This window comes from Lepus europaeus, chromosome 5, assembly GCF_033115175.1.
Source record: "Lepus europaeus isolate LE1 chromosome 5, mLepTim1.pri, whole genome shotgun sequence".
Taxonomy (NCBI): Eukaryota; Metazoa; Chordata; class Mammalia; order Lagomorpha; family Leporidae; genus Lepus; species Lepus europaeus.
This window is the reverse complement of record NC_084831.1, coordinates 131,849,956-131,866,660: the sequence shown is the minus strand read 5'-3', so window position 1 is coordinate 131,866,660 and position 16,705 is coordinate 131,849,956.

Here is a 16,705-nt window from a genome sequence, read left to right as displayed (position 1 = left end):
AGGAGAACTCTGGAGAATAAAAAACCTGCAGTGGAAGCTGGCTGCCGATTGGGACGCTGCACTGGGCATGGAATGAACAAAAAGCGGGGAATCCTCATGCCATCGTGTGGGGTCTGGAGACATTTGAGTTTGTTACTTTTGACGCCCTGAATGAGTTAGATGAGCTTTTTTGAAAATGAGTCATGAATTCTGGGAAGGAATGAAGGTGTAGGCAGAGGGAGGAAAGAGAAAGTAGAACCCGAGAAATGTGGTTATCTCCTCTGTGCTGTACGTTGCTACCTTGTGTCCCGGATTTTTGAATGCATTTCCACAAAACCACCCTGGGAGCAATTCTGTCACTAGAAGTGACAACAACATAGAAATTCCAGGATAGACATGGCCAACGTGGAATGTTTGGGAGCTGTTGGAGCTTGTTAAGTTGCATAAATCATTCTGCTTCGAGAGCCTGCTGTGTGCCTGGAGACAAGAGAGCAAGGAGAAAGACTCCACTTCTCCTTAACTCCCAGGTTTTATTTTACACCCTCAACTCTGGTCAAAAGGAGAAGTATTTTACATACTCATTATAAAGAGAGTGAACTAAGTAAGGCCTGGAGATATTTGTGACTTGACTAAGGTCAGCAAGTAAATCGATGGGGTTGGACCCAAGCAAGTTGGCTTTGGATATAGAGCACAGGTGGCCTTGAATGAGCCTCAGGGAACGCCAAAGCTCTGAGTTTCAGTGGCTCCTTTCAGGCTGAGCAGAGAAGCCTACAGGTCACAGACAGAAAGCCCTCGATTTTCTCCAAAGTCCGCTGAGCATTGACTTTGTCAGCACAAGGCTGCTGTGCATGGCCCCAGTTGGTTTGACTTTATACTGCACCAAGTTGCACGAGATCAGCCTGGCACTTTTGCTAGCTCGGTGCCCCTTTTCCCCACTTCCCAAGCAGAATAACACATACTTCCTCAACAGAAGCGACCCCATCTGCTCCAGCACCTAGCTTCAGACTAATAAAAGTCAACATCTTCGTACAAACCTGTGACCACACATAGCTTGATCCCTTGTAACTTGAGGCGCCAAAGCCCCTCCCCCTCAAAAAAACATGAGCTCAGGGGCCCTGTGTGTGTCCATTTTGCCCTACACTAAGTACCAAGTGTGAACCCATCACCTGATGAACAGCAGGTGCTGATAAACCATCAACAAATGCCTGTGCGTGTGGGTGGGGTTTGTGAAGGCCCAGAAACTTGTCCATTGGTGGCTGCCCCTCCCTGGGAGTATCTTCCTGTTCAGAGTCCAACTTATGCCACAGAGAGCATTTCAATGTCACTCAAGAAATGGCCCTTTTCCAAAAGGCCTTGCCTCCTAGAAATTTTCCTTGCTCCACTTGATGTTGACTGGCTATCCCTGTTCTTAGCTTGTCATCACACCGGAGAAAGAATAATATTTATCTATGGAAAAACAATTTGGCACAGCCTTTGGTTTTCATTAGATTTGTACTGGGGCAAGGCCCCGCCTCATCTAGATTAACTGTGCTCTACTACCACTCAGCACAATTCCCATTTAATAATTTTATTCATTGCCTTAATGGTGGTCTACTCCCACCGCAGGCAAGGAGACCCTGCAGCATGAGAATCTCAGAATAAACTCATGATTAATGTTTAGAGGCAGTGTGCTATGGTAAAAAGAACCAAGAAGATTAAGTCTTGAAGTCTAATTAAGTCTTGAAGACTAATCTGAACTTAAATCCTAGACCTGTCATTTGAATACTAGGGCTCCAGGTCAGTCCTTTGGGCACTCAGTTTTCTCATCTATAGGGTATGGTATTACATGTCCAACAAGAGGCTGGAGGAAGAAACTGCATGTGATAAGTCCCTGGCTTATGGTTGTAGCCTCTCGTAACAGCTAATATAATTGTTTAAGTTGAATCTAAGAAAATAATATGAAAGAAAAGTTAAATCCTAAGGCTATCATGATAGCATTCTTAGGAAAAGAAAAAAACATTTTCAAATTTAACCATGCAAAAACAAGAGAATGGCTAACTGTAATAGTGATTCCTTCACCCCAGAAGTTTGACTTTTAGGAATATCCTAGGAAAATATTCCCATAAAACAAAAAGTCCATGAGTACATGTATAAGGACACTCATTGCAGGATTAATTGCAATATAAAAAATGGAAGAAATGCTTGAAGATTTACACATCCATTTCTAAATATGGGAGAATATTCATGGTATTTGTTGAGTAAGAAAAAAATAAGCAAAAAAACAAATTGTGGGAATATAGGTATAGCATAAATTCATCTTTGAGAGAAAGAAATTCAACAGAAGACCTTATATATTATGGAGGTATATCATAGAGAAAAGTTTGGAAGCTTAGATAATAAACTAGAGCATGGATGGGATTGGTAATTTCTAATTTTATATACCTTCACACACTTTGAATTTTATAAAAAGTATCTATGCTTTTATATTTTTAAGCATACAATTATAATAGGAAAAAAATAAAGCTTTTGAAAAAGGGTCTCTGGACAAGTGAACACCAAAACTTTGCAAGGAGACAAGATCCAAGAAGAGAAAGTGCTGTGTCATATGTGAAAGCCAGAGATCTTTCATCACAGAGAATGACACAGCTGATGGCGCTCCTTAGAAGTAACCACACACTGCACCCTGACTTCTGCTTCCTAGGCCCGGCAATAAACATCAGCAACACGTGGTGTGTACCTACCACACTCTGGGAACTGTGCAAAGTCCATTGAGCATCACTTCATTTCATTGTCGTGGCAACCCTAGAAAGTGTGTACCACCATCATGTCTTTGACAGATGAGGATGTTGAGGCTCAGTTATGGGTATTAAGCAATCAAACCAAAAATAAAACCCGGATCACTCCAAATTTCTAGCCCAAACTCTTCGCCACTGAATTCTAAAGCCCTGTTAATGTGGACTTTCGAGTCGTTTACCATTGGCGAGGCTCATGCTCCTAGCACTGATATGGGACAGCTATAAAAGTAAATGCCAGGCTCGCATTGTAACATCATGTCCACCCTCCAGAACAACTCTCTTCCCTACTGTAAATTTCTGGGGAAGCTGCCACAATAGAATCAGTGACTACAAGTTGGGTAGTTCAGGACATACTTCATCCCAGCCAAGTGCAAACTGGATGACAGGAGCAGGAGGCTGAAGAGCAGAGTGGCTGGGACCAGAGTCTGGAGACAGAAGGGCCTGCCTTCAGACCCTGTGCCCCCATGATCAGCGACTGGCTTGGAAAACTCCCTGGAGACTGATTTCCCCATCAATAACCTGTGGACAATGATAGCTCTAGGTCATGGGTTTATTTTAAAGATTAAATATAAAAATCTGATAAATCACTTGAGTATCTTTAGGGCCCAACATGGAATAGATATTCAGCAAATGCAATGCTAGAGTTAATATAGCCCATGATATGACAGAGTTGTACTGCCACTCTTGTCTCCACAGGGCTGTGCTGAGGGGCCACACCCCCCATGTCTGTCAGTAACAGGCTCTTGAGCTTACAGAGGATGTGGATAAACCTTTCTTCCCACCTCGTCTTGTCATATTCTCATACAGACCACCCCCTTAGCTCTGGTCCCAACACTATTGACCGGGTTCTAGCTCTCCATGGAAACCTGCTCATCTCCTGAATAAACCCCAGGTACCTTGATTGGATTCAGCTATCTGCCAAGTCTCACAAAACACCAATTAGGGACTTCTCGTCTTTCAAGACCAGCTTTCTCTTCATTGATTTTAACTTGGTCTCACTTTCTAAGCGTGGCATCTGCTAGCATTGCTAGGTTTGGCGATGGAATAGATCGGACAAGCACCATAACCCGAAAGCTACAGATTCAGGGCTATTTTTTGTTTGTTTCTCTCCCTCCCTTCCACCTTGCAAGGAGGCCACAGACAGGAAATGAGCTGGCTGTTCTTACTCTTCCTGGACGACTGGAAAAGTGCCGTGCTCAGCAGGAAACACTGGACTGTAGATGATTTATGTATGAAAGATGCTTCCAAGCTCCTGTCTGATGTTTCATCCCAGAGTCACCAGGTCACCATCATCCTGGTCCTTGTCCCCTCTGTAGATGCCAATCCACAAAGTCAGATAGAAAGGGCTCACATTCTGAAGCTCCTGGCCCCATGGTTCTCAGTGCCAGGGAGAGAGAGAGAGAGAGGCTTGGCTGCATGGGAAAGCACCGGGGAGCAGGCTGAAAAGGTGGGTCCCCAGCCAACAGCCTCACCTCCTACTGATCCAGAATCAGTAGGACCGAGAGGGGCCATGGAACCGGTAATTTCCAGCTGCTCTTGGGGCCTCAGTGTGCAACCAGGTTTGGGAACACGGGGCTCCGATCCAGCCTTTGTATTGCAGAGGATACTGCAGCTCCCAGAAATGATGAGGCTGACTTAGACAAAGGGATCCAGAGGGCAAGGAGCACTTTTCTGACCAAAATATTACCCGTAGCCAAGGCATTAGCATAAATATTCCCCCACATCACCCGAAAAGAATGCTCATGTGTCGCACAAGTGGAGAAAAGATGACTCAGAGAAGGCAGCCACCCAGAACTCTTGCTCCACCGCCACATTTCCAGGCTCAGAGGCGAGAAGTCAGCGTCCTCCATCTGCAAGGGCAGGGGCTACTCCTGCCAGTGCCTTTAACCATCTCTCTTCCCTTACGGAGCCACATAGTCCCGTTTCTATTTGCTCTTCCAACACCTCTAGCTCTTGTTTGGCACAAATGGGAAAAAGCCGTCTTTTGTTGCCATGGCACCACCACAATAAGCTGTTTTGAGTGTTAGATATTCTGAAATGACAGGCTCTGTTTCAAGAGCAAGAATACTAGCGGGGTGAGCAGAAATTCCCCGACCCTTCTCTGTGTCCCGTGTTGTCTGCATCAGCAGTGTCACCACACCAGGGATTGATCCCTGAGACCAAGGGGCACGCATTCTGACAATCCACCGCACGCCTGGGTCCCGAGAGGGTGTGGGCACGGTTCTAGCTTTGGCTGTGCCCCTAAGAAAGAGGCCTCAGCCCATCAGTGGCCACTTCTAATTGCCCGTTGTGCAGCCCAGGCTGAGTGACACGTGCTCAGACTCACCCTCAGATGGGAGGTCGAGGTTGGAGTCTGGAGTTGGAGTCAGGTTGGAGTCTGGAGGAAATGTTGGTCCCATGGAAAATAGCCAAGCATCACTGTCATTCTCCCTTGTTTGCTCTTTGCCTCATTGCCTCCTCCCCCTCCACGGAATTCAAAGACACACTGACTTCAAGCCTCCAGTCCAGGCACAGAGGGACAAGCAGCTCTTTTTTTTTTAAATTTATTTATTTATTTGAAAGGCAGAGTTACAGAGAAGTAGAGGCAGAGAGAGATCTTCCATCCAATGGTTCACTCCCCAGATGGCTGCAATGGCTAGAGCTGCACCCATCTGAAGCCAGGAGCTTCTTCCGGGTCTCCCACAAGGGTGCAGGGGTCCAAGGATTTGGGCCATCTTCTGCTGCTTTCCCAGGCCATAGCAGAGAGCTGGATCAGAAGTGGAGCAGATGGGACTTGAACTGGCACCCACATGGGATGCCAGTACTGCGGGCAGCAACTTTACCTGCTACACCACAGTGCCGGTCTCCCACGCAACTCTTACATTGTGATGCCTATGTTCCAGATATGACCTGAGAGTGCCATGTTCTGGTTCATGGCCCCATCCTGTGTGACATATCCATGGGCCTTTCGCCATGCATTGCTCACCCCTCAACCCCACAGGTCATGGTTTATTCCTCTCCACATCTACCACAGTGCCTTACACATGCCAAGCACTCACCAATGTTCATTAAGAGTTTGAAGATTGCATTTGAAAAATAAAGAGGTGTGTGTGTGTGTGTGTGTGGTGTGCCACATGTGCGTTCTGGAGGACATGGGCCCAGCTTAGGGAGAAGACAGTGGAATAGAAAGAGAGAGAAATCTTAAAGCTGTTTTAGAAGCATTTCCAACAATAGTTGTTAGCAAACTGTGATTGACATCGGAAGTCCCCAGGAGTTCATGAGGCAATTCTAGGTCCCCATACCCTCAGTTTCTGATCCATTTGGGATGGGAAATCTTCTTAGTGTAGGTCCCCAGAGCATTCTGATGGACACACTAAAGAATGCAGTGGAGGGTTAAACTGAAGGTTGTCTAGACGTTAATAGTGTACCTTTAAGTAATTTATAGTATTTATTATGAGTTAAAAGCTATGTGTGTTAAACAATTAGGCATGAAGAGAACACATTAAACATGGGTGGGAGAGAGGGTAGGGTGGGATGTTATCACTATGCTCTTAAGTCTGTATATATAAAATACATGAAATTGGTTCACCTTATATAAATACAGATTTTTTAAAAAAGAAAATTACACACAATAAGCAATGTGCATAACAATATGACCCAGTACCCAAATTGGAGACTCAAATAGTAACCATCACTTGTAATTCTCAGGAAAGATTCCATGGAGAGGTAGGAAAAGAAAGGGAAATGAGCCCTCATGGTGAGTAGAACTCCCTTGGCAGAGATGGAAGGGGCATTTCAGGACAGAAAGTTCCTGAACTCTACCATGTTTTGAAATCCTACAGATCTATGAGCAATAATTTAATCTCATGAAGACCAGACCAGGATGGCAATCTTATGCTCCTGCCACCACCTGGGCGGTTAGAGATTCTCCAGTCGGTCTATGAATTCCGGCCCCTGTGTCCAATTGCCTAGACATTCAGTATGTCCCGTCTGCTCCCAGGCTGCCGTATTCCACATCAGCCAAAGTTTGACATGGATATTAATATAGATGTAAACATGGGCATGGACATGTCACCACTGTACGTGTAGTTGACACAGCTATGGAATGGGGGGGGGTATTCAGCCTCAACCACAGAGAGAAGAAGCCTCCGTGAACCCCCTGAATGTCCTGACTGTGTTTTAAGGGATCCACTCGGAGAAGAACAAGGGACACCTTTTTTTAAAAAATTTTATTTATTTGAGAGGCAGTTACAGAGACGTAGAGGCAGAGAGAAAAAGAGGAAGGTCTTCTGAAACCGATCTGCTTATTAATATTTCCCATATTAATAAGCTGTGTGGGTTCTTGCCACAAATTCAGAGAAGAATTCTGAATACTGGCTCAACTAGACCAGATGACATGGTAAGGTTTTCAGCTTTTTATTCGGCGAGAGAAATGCATAGGAGAGTGAGGGCTCTATCTAAAGGAGAAAGGGAAATCTAGATCCACACCAAGCAGAGAGCAGGCCAAGAGCCACGTGCAGCAAGTGTTTGGGTATGAGCAGCTTCTAGTCACTTATCACGGGCAGCGAAGCAAAGGCAAAGAACACAGGCTAAAGGCCATGGATTCCGGAGGCACAGAGCAACTAATGGGCCCAAAAAGAGGAAAAAAATGCTGGGCCCATGATGTTCCAGGCCTTTTATCCAGTTCCAAAGGGGAGTGGTTATGTAGCCCGACTGGCAGGTGGGCATACAGGTGGGGTCAGGTAGGGGCATGAGATCACACAGAGGCATGGTGAAGGCATGGTCTTCCAGCTCACAAATCTAATCAATTTTATCCTATCTGCCTGCCTACATCACTTCCATCTGCTGGTTTACTCCCCAAATGGCCACAACAGCTGGAGCTGAGCCAGTCCAAAGCCAGGATCCAGGAGCTTCTTCCAGGTCTCCCACATGGGTGCAGGTGCCCAAGGACTTGGGCCATCTTCTACTGCCATCCCAGGCCATAGCAGAGAGCTGGATCGGAAGAGGAGCAGCCTGGACTCAAATCGTGCACCCATATGGGGTGTTGGTGCTGCAGGCGGAGGATTAACCTACTGCACCACTGTGCTGACACCAAGGCATGTCTTTTAAGGTGAAAGCAGATGAAGGGTAGCAGGAGCCTGAGAAGAATGGAGAAAACCCACGTGGCTTTAGAAAAAAAAAAGCATCTGACACCAAGGGGTTAAACAGCCCTCTGCACTTAGAAAAATCATTGGGAGCACGGTAAGAATCTGCTGTGTCAGTGAAAGCTTACTGAGGACGATAAGGAGCGAGGGATTAGGAGAATAATAAGGGTTTTTTTTTTTTTTTATATACCTACTGCAGCATGAAAGGAAAGATTGTGCAGAGGTTAGCCCACTGACAAAAGGAAGGCCTATGAAATAAAGGATCAGGACACAATGATCCTCACGGTAAGCTTCCCTCATGGAGAAAAAGAAAAACAAGGAGCCTCGGACAATTAAGAGCCACAGTGATGGTGTCAGAAAGCCTTGGTTGGGGAAGCAGCACCTAGGGAGGGGGAGGGAGAGGGAGAGGGCAGCTGGGATGCAGGCAAATTAGCAGGGCTCCCATTTCCAGAGAGTCCAGGGAATTGGTAATGAACTTGGACCTGCCGAAGCTGACTCAACAGAGGCAACAGCGAGGCGGGGTCCCAGGGGGCTGCAAAGAGCAAGAGCGCACTCCCAAAGTTCTCAAGAGGCCAGGAAATGAGTGGTCAGTGCCAAGAAGCACTGTGTCTGTGAGAGTGACAATCTGTGGCCTGGAGTGTAAATGCACCTCTCTGTGACTGAAGCCTGCCCAAGGCAATGCTGATCTGTTTAAATGAATGCATAAGTAAATAAACAGGACAAAGCATGGCAGTCATAAAATTGGCGTGTTTTAAAGTTGGGCTACCAAGATGACCAGTTAGATCAAGCCCTTCACCAGAACTCCAGAACTCACTGGGCCTGAGCTGTGTTTCCCCTCGGTATTACCAACACCGCTGTCACTGAGAACAGTGACTTTTAATGTACCACCGGCCACAGGCCACACAGTAGTGGCAGCAATGGGTACACAGCACCGTTTAACCCTCAGAGCAGGCCTGGGGTCTAAGTTGATTCTTATAAAACAGACTACCCAACCCACATTGCTGGGTGACTGTAGGAGAAAGACAACACAGCTCTGCCTGCCACTGTCTGGCTACCAGCTCTCAGAAGAACCCTGAACAGCTCTCCTCACCTGCTGCTGCAGCCTTAGTCATTTTTTTTAAGATTTATTTATCTATTTGACAGGCATGGTCAAAGAGAGAGCTCTTTCATCTGCTAGTTCACTCTCCAAATGGCTATAATGGCCAGGGCTGGGCCAGACTGAAGCCAGGAGCCCAGAACTCTATCCAGATCTCCCACGTGGGTTGCAAGGCGCCACACACTTGGGCCATCCTCCATCAATTTCTCAGGTGCATTAACAGGCAGCTGGATCAGAAGCAGAGGAGCCAGGACTCGACCCAGCTCTCATATGGAAGGCAGGCATTGCAGGTGGTAGCTTAACCCTCTTCGCCACAACACTGGCCTCTGCCTTAGTCATTTTTCATCTGTGATGTGCAGTGGGGTGGGGCTGCCACTAGGAGTCCCCAGATTGCATACAGGTCACATCTATGGCAGAAAGAACAGTGTTAGAATTTAAAGACTGGTGGGGCCGGCACTGTGGCGCAGCAGGCTAAAGCCCCGGCCTGAAGCGCCGAAATCCCACATGGGCGCTGGTTCTAGTCCCGGCTGCTCCTCTTCTGATCCAGCTCTCTGCTATGGCCTGGGGTTGCAGTGGAGGATGGCCCAAGTGCTTGGGCCCCTGCACCCACGTGGGAGACCTGAAAGAAGCTCCTGGCTCCTGGCTTCGGATCCGCACAGCTCTGTTGCAGCCAACCAGAGGATGGAAGACCTCTCTCTCTGTCTGTCTCCGCGTCTCTGTAACTCTTTAAAAATAAAATAAAATAAAATAAATCTTAAAAAAAAAAAAGAATTTAAAGACTGAGTTTAGGTTCTTCTAGCAACATGATGTTGGTAACCTACCTACTCAAACCTCAATTTCCTTACACAGAAATAAGGAAACTCACAGCTGATGTACAGGGCCCTGTGGAATCCAATGAGGTATTTCAGTAGGTGTCTAGTAGCTTTAACAGTGATTTTATTCTAGTTGTAAACTGACCTGACTATAATTACATGAAAATCAAATGAGAGGCTGGCACCAGGGCTCACTAGGCTAATCCTCCGCCTGCGGCGCCAGCACCCCAGGTTCTAGTCCTGGTCGTGGCACCAAATTCTGTCCCGGTTGCTCCTCTTCCAGTCCAGCTCTCTGCTGTGGCCCGGGAGTGCAGTGGAGGATGGCCCAAGTGCTTGGGCCCTGCACCCGCATGGGAGACCAGGGGAAGCACCTGGCTCCTGGCTTTGGATCAGCGTAGCATGCTAGCCGTGGCGGCCTTTTGGGGGGTGAACCAACGGAAAAGGAAGACCTTTCTCTCTGTCTCTCTCTCACTGTCTAACTCTGCTTGTCAAAAAAAAAAAAAAAAGGAAAGAAAGAAAAGAAAATCAAATGAGAAAATGGCAATTCAGAAATGAGAAACCTTTTTAAAATTAATATAATAAGATAAATTTATTGGAAAATATCTATTAGTCTAAATCTATTATATAAGGTGATATGCTAGAATAATAAATTATTTTAAAGGGGTAAATGTTCAGTCTTGAATCTTCCATACTTTAGAGAGAAAAGTTATGAAGGTTTTGTTCCCCTAAATCATTCAAAATAGAATTCCCAATCTAACAGCAAATTCTAGAACCTCTGAGGATAATGAGGAAATTATCTTCCAAGGGGAATCTGTTTTCAATGAAGTAAAATATCATGTGTTACCCAGTCACCTCCAACAAAGGAGATGTGTTCGTGTAATAGGAATATTTGAAGAAATTTATGCAATTTTTCCTAAGACAACAAGCATTTACTTTTTTAGACTCAGTAAGCATTTATCTTTGCAACCTCTTGCCCATACCAATTTTAAATCCTTTATTAGCTCATCAATTTCTCAAAGACAGCAGACTAAATCACAAATTAAATTTAAGGAGTTGCTTGATATCCTTTATTGTTCTTGATTTGGCCAAAATCACTCCTCTCTTTAACCAGTTATTGTGGAATCCTCACATGCAAGAAAACAGGAAGTGCCAGATGGCTGAATTGGAACAAAAACTGAACTTCATTCCCCCAACAAAAATGTGGAAATCAAAGGAATTCAATAGCAATGGAGACTGACATCCACTTGCCAATGATGAAGCTGTCTAAAGAACAATTATTTCAGCCGGTATTTAGTGAGCACTTACTATGTAGACTTTTTCTGAGGGTTAGCAATCACAGAGCTCAAATGCACAGCATACCTGATGCTCACAGCAGCCCCATGAGGTGAGTGCTGACTGCTATACCTGTTTACAACTGGAGGAGACTCAAGGAAAGATGGACACGAAACTTCCCCAAATGGCACAGTTAGAGGGAGGTAAAAAGGCATTGAAAGCCAGGCAGTCCTGCTCCAGAAACCAAGCTTTCAGCCTAATGCTGTGTCTACAACATGTCCTGAGCCTAAGCAGGCAGGACTAAATCTTGTCCTGGCTTGTACTCATCATTAGAGCTCCCTTTGGGGCCGATGCTGTGGCATAGTAGGTTAGGCCTCTGCCTGCAATGCCAGCATCCCAAATGGGCACTGGTTTGAGTCCCGGGTACTCCACTTCCAATTCAGCTCCCTGCTAATGTGCCTGGGAAAGCAGCAGAAGATGGCAAGTGTTTAGGGCCCTTGCACCTATGTGGGAGGCCCGGAGGAAGCTCCTGGCTCCTGCCTTCAGATGGACCCAGCTCCAACCATTGAGGTAATTTGAGGAGTAGGCTGGCAGATAGAAGGTCTTTCTTTCTGTCTCCCTCTCTTTAATTCTGCCTCTCAAATAAATAAGTAAATCCTTTCAAAAAGAAAAAAGCTCCCTCTAAGATTTTGATTGTCCCTTTTATAACATAGTGTTTTTATTGATAGTAATACTACTTGTATCTGTGTGGTCTATTGCTATTCACAAGACACTTGCTATACTGTGCACCTGTTTCCTGGCCCTTATGGCATGGGCAGGCACTAACAGTCACTTCAGTTGATTAAATGGAGCGACCTGTCACTCAACTTGCCAGTGGCATCGAGGGAATAAAAATCCTGGCTTTGTGAGTCCAAATCCAGGGGTTTTGTTTGTTTGTTTGTTTGTTTTCTATATTAACCTTTTCTGGAAAAAAAATCAAGTTCTAAAATCTGGAATCTGCTGGTGGTTCTGTACCTACCAGGAATTAGCACCTCACAGTACTTCTTGGGCATCAATGCCTCCTCATAACCCTAGGATGTGAATTCAGTTACTCGTGTTTTCAAAGTGAGGAATTGGAAGCTTATACAGATACAGCAATTCATCCCAGGCCACACTGCCCCTAACTGATGTAAGAAGCACTTCACCCAAGCTGGGCCTCATATTTGAACACTCATCTATGTTCTTCAACAAGCTTGAAAAGGCCGGACATGGAAGTATCCTTCTGAGACCTGCAGAATTGCTGACCTGGTCTGTTTTCAGCATATCCCCAGTGTGCCATGTGATTTACATGTGGATGTATAACTATAGCATGACAAAGCCATCAGTTCAAACCACAACACAGGTACTGTCATACAGCGTTTGTGGGTCAGAAATTCAGACACACGCTGGTTGGATCCTTGCAAGACTGCAGTTAAGTGCCTATCAGGGATGTGATCTCATCTCAAAGCTTGACTGAGGAAAGATCCATTTCCAAGTAAGTACGCGTGGCAGTGGGCACGATGCAGGTCTTTACGGGACATGAGAATGAGGGTCTCAGTGCTCACCAGCTGTTGGCCCGGGGTTGCCCTCAGTTTCTAAATGGTTTTCAGCTAGAAGATGTGCTCACTTCTTTCACATGGCCTCGCTCCTCCTCACACACATCCAGGTCTCTCAGCACAACACCTTACAGTCTTATAGCAGCACAATCATGAAAGTAGTAAATCGTCATCTTTGGAGTACTCTGTTGGTAGGAAGCTGAGGACAGGTCCTGGCCACAGTCAGAAAGAGGAGATGACACCGGCATGGGTATCAGGAGACAGGGATAATTAGGGGCTATCCCTGAGTTTTGCTAGGGCCAATCACTCATTAAGATGAAACATACAAATCTATGCCATGAACAGACTTCTGGATGAACAAAGCAGCAAAAACGGCGATCTTCTTTCTTAAGGAACCTTAAAAAATTAAGCAAGAAGCAAATTGATCTCACTGATGAAACCAGGATGTGCTTAGCACACCTGCAGCACGCTATAAAGGGAAGCTCACAAATTGTAGTGAATATCTCACCAGGGGGCATGTAGGATCAAAGGATGCTCTTGGCTTTAGCAATTAAGCAAAGTGAGTAGAAAAAGAGTTTGCAAAACATGACCACAGCCTAAGGGACGAAACCAGTCTGGAAGACGGATTTTCCATAGAGGCTTTTGGTACAGAACGTTGAGAAGTTGTGAAGGTAGAACTGGATGAAGAATCACCAAATAAGGCCTGTTTGCAAGAAGCAGTCTGTCAGGATGGCAGAGAGAGAGAGAGAGAGAGAGAGAGAGAGAGAGAGAGAGAGAGAGAGAGAGATTCTATATTGGGAATATCCTGCTGTGCCAATCTACCTTGGCTGGGAAGGAGTGAAGACAAGAGGAACACACACAGCTGATCCCATCATCAGGAGGGCTCCTGCCCGGGCTCTGGCCCCTCCCACACCCAGATCTCCCAGATCTACCCAAATTCATCCAGAAAGAGCTTCTGTGAGTCAAGGATAAACGCTTATTTTAAGGAAAAAGTATTTGTACAAGATCCCAAAAGTCATGATAAGAAAAAAGAATAAAAGCAACAGGAAAAGCAAGAAGCACTTGAAAATATGGGCATAAGAAAGCTGTTGGAACAGAGCAGATGGAAATTTTGGCCAATTATCTCCCAATTTAAAAATGATAACAAGGAAGTCATCACCTCTGAGAAAACAAGCCTTTAGACAGAGATGAAAGAGTTTAGAAAGATGTAGTAAGATAATAGAAATTGCTTTATGTGTAGGATGAAAAGTTCTGTAGATATCTGTTAGATCCATTTGGGCTATAGTGTCGTTTTTTTTTTGTTTGTTTGCTTGTTTGTTTGTTTTCTATTTTTTTGACAGGCAGAGTGGACAGTGAGAGAGAGAGAGACAGAGAGAAAGGTCTTCCTTTGCCGTTGGTTCACCTTCCAGTGGCTGTTGTGGCCGGTGTACTGCGGCCGGCGTGCTGCAGCCGGCGCACCGCACTGATCCGATGGCAGGAGCCAGGTGCTTCTCCTGGTCTCCCATGGGGTGCAGGGCCCAAGCACTTGGGCCATCCTCCACTGCACTCCTGGGCCACAGCAGAGAGCTGGCCTGGAAGAGGGGCAACTGGGACAGAATCCAGCGCCCTGACCGGGACTAGAACCCGGTGTGCCAGTGCCGCAAGGTGGAGGATTAGCCTATTGAGCCACGGCGCCGGCCCTATAGTGTCGTTTAAATCTGCTGTCTCCTTGTTGATCTTCTGTCCTGTTGATCTGTCTGTTTCTGAGAGTGGAGTATTGAAGTCCCCCAGTGCTATGTATTGGAGTCTAAGTCTCCCTTTAAGTCCCTTAACAAATCTTTTAAATAAACTGGTGCCCTGTAATTAGGTGCATATACATTGATAATCGTTATATCTTCCTGTTGAATTGATCCCTTAATCATTATATAGTGCCCCTCTTTGTCTCTCTTAACAGTTTTTGTGGTAAAGTTTATGTTGTCCAATATTAAGACGTCTATGCCCGCTCTTTTTTCATTTCTGTTGGCATGGTATATATTTTTCCAGCCTTTCACTTTCAGTCTGTATGCATCTTTGTTGGAAAGATGTGTTTCTTGTAAGCAGCAAATAGATGGGTTTTGTTCCTTAACCCAATCAGCCAATCTGTCTTTTAACTGGACAGTTTAGGCCATTAACGTTCAATGTGTGACTATTGATAAGTAGTAACTTTGCCCTGTCAATCGCCAAAGATATTTTCTAATATATGCTTTGAATGAAATATGATCTGGGAAAAAATTCACAAAACCAGAAAGCCAAATTTAAAGCCCCATAAATGCAAAGAAATGCTGTTGAAAGCATAGCAAAGAACACGAAGGAAAAGACAGAAAAGGCAAACAAAATGAAATGGCAATTTTAACAATGAAATCAATTGAATATTTAAGGAGAATTAGAGAAGGGAGAAGAAAAAAATGGCAGATTTGCATAATAAATGACTCAGAAGAATGCATTCCAAATAAAGAAACAAAGACACTATTTAAAAATGCAGTTAAAGGGTGGGCATTCTGCGTAGGGGTTAGGGTGCTGCATGGGGTGCCTGGGGACAAGTCTTTGCTCCACTTCCAATTCCAACTTCCTGCCAACGTGCTCGCTGGAGGGGACTGGTTGATGATTTGAGTGGATGGGTCCCCGCCACCCAAGTGGGGGACTTGAATTGAATTTTTGGCTCCTGGCTTTGGCCTGGCCAAGCACTGGATATTGTAGGCAATTGGGAGTGAACCAGCAGATGCAGGATTTCTCTGTCTAACTGTCTGTCTCCCTGTGTTTCTGCCTTTCAAATAAATAAAATAGAGATATATTTAAAGAAAAGTTGACATTAATTAAAGGAATCTAAAATATTAGATTGGAAATAATCTAATAACATTTATAGAGTTCATATGAACTCTATTTTGGCAAATATGCTAAAAAATGAGTCACCTTAACATATTTTAATAAAGGCTAAATAATAAATGGGCTAAGCAATGAATAAAACAATAACAGCAAAACCAGAAAAGTGGTAAGGGCTTCCAAGTCCTTGAGGAAAAATGTGACCCAAGAATTTTACACCTTGACAAAGTTAGTTCAAGTATAAAGATAACACAAAAAAAAATTAGTATGTGGATTTTTAACTCAGAGAATACATACCAGAGAAAACGTAGCATGCATGAGTCCTGCTTAGAGAAAGAAAGAGGAAAAACTTCAACCAATGAAGAAATAAATGAAGAAACGGCAGCAAAAGGCGAGCAGTGACCGCTGAATCCATAACATTAAGACAGTCTAAGTCACATGTGACATCACAGCTCTGGGACAGAAGGAAGCCAGGAGTCTATGACGTAGAGGCGAGGTAACTGACTAACTTCAAGAGGGAAGTGAAGCAGAATGGTGGCCAATAATGGAAATATTGTGATCTCCTTATCTTGGCGGTCAGGTGAAAAAATATGCTACCTGGCCTGCACCGTGGCTCAATAGGCTAATCCTCTGCCTGTGCTGCCGGCACATAGGGTTCTAGACCCAGTTGGGGCGCCAGATTCTGTCCCGGTTGCTCCTCTTCCAGGCCAGCTCTCTGCCGTGGCCCGGGAGTGCAGTGGAGGATGGCCCAAGTGCTTGGGCCTTGCACCCACTTGGGAGACCAGGAGAAGCACCTGGCTCCTGGCTTTGGATCAGCGTGGTGTGCCGGCTGCAGCGTGCCGGCCGTGGCGGCCATTGGAGGGTGAACCAACGTTAAAGGAAGACCTTTCTCTCTGTCTCTCTCTCTCACTGTCCACTCTGCTTGTAAAAAAAACAAAAAGAAAAAATATGCTACCTAAAGCTGCCAAACAGGCCAGTGCTGTGGCACAGTGGGTTAAAGCCCCAGCTTGCAGCACTGGCGTCCCATCTGGGTGTTGGTTCTAGCCCCAGCTGCTCCACTCTGATCCAGCTCCCTGATACTGTGCCTGGGAAAGCAGTGGGAGATGACTCAAGTATTTGGGCCCCTGCACCCACATGGGGGACCTGGAGGAAGCTCCTGGCTCCTGGCTTCAGATCTGCTCAGCTCCAGCCATTGTGGCCATTTGGGGAGTGAACTGGCAGATGGAAGACCTCTCTC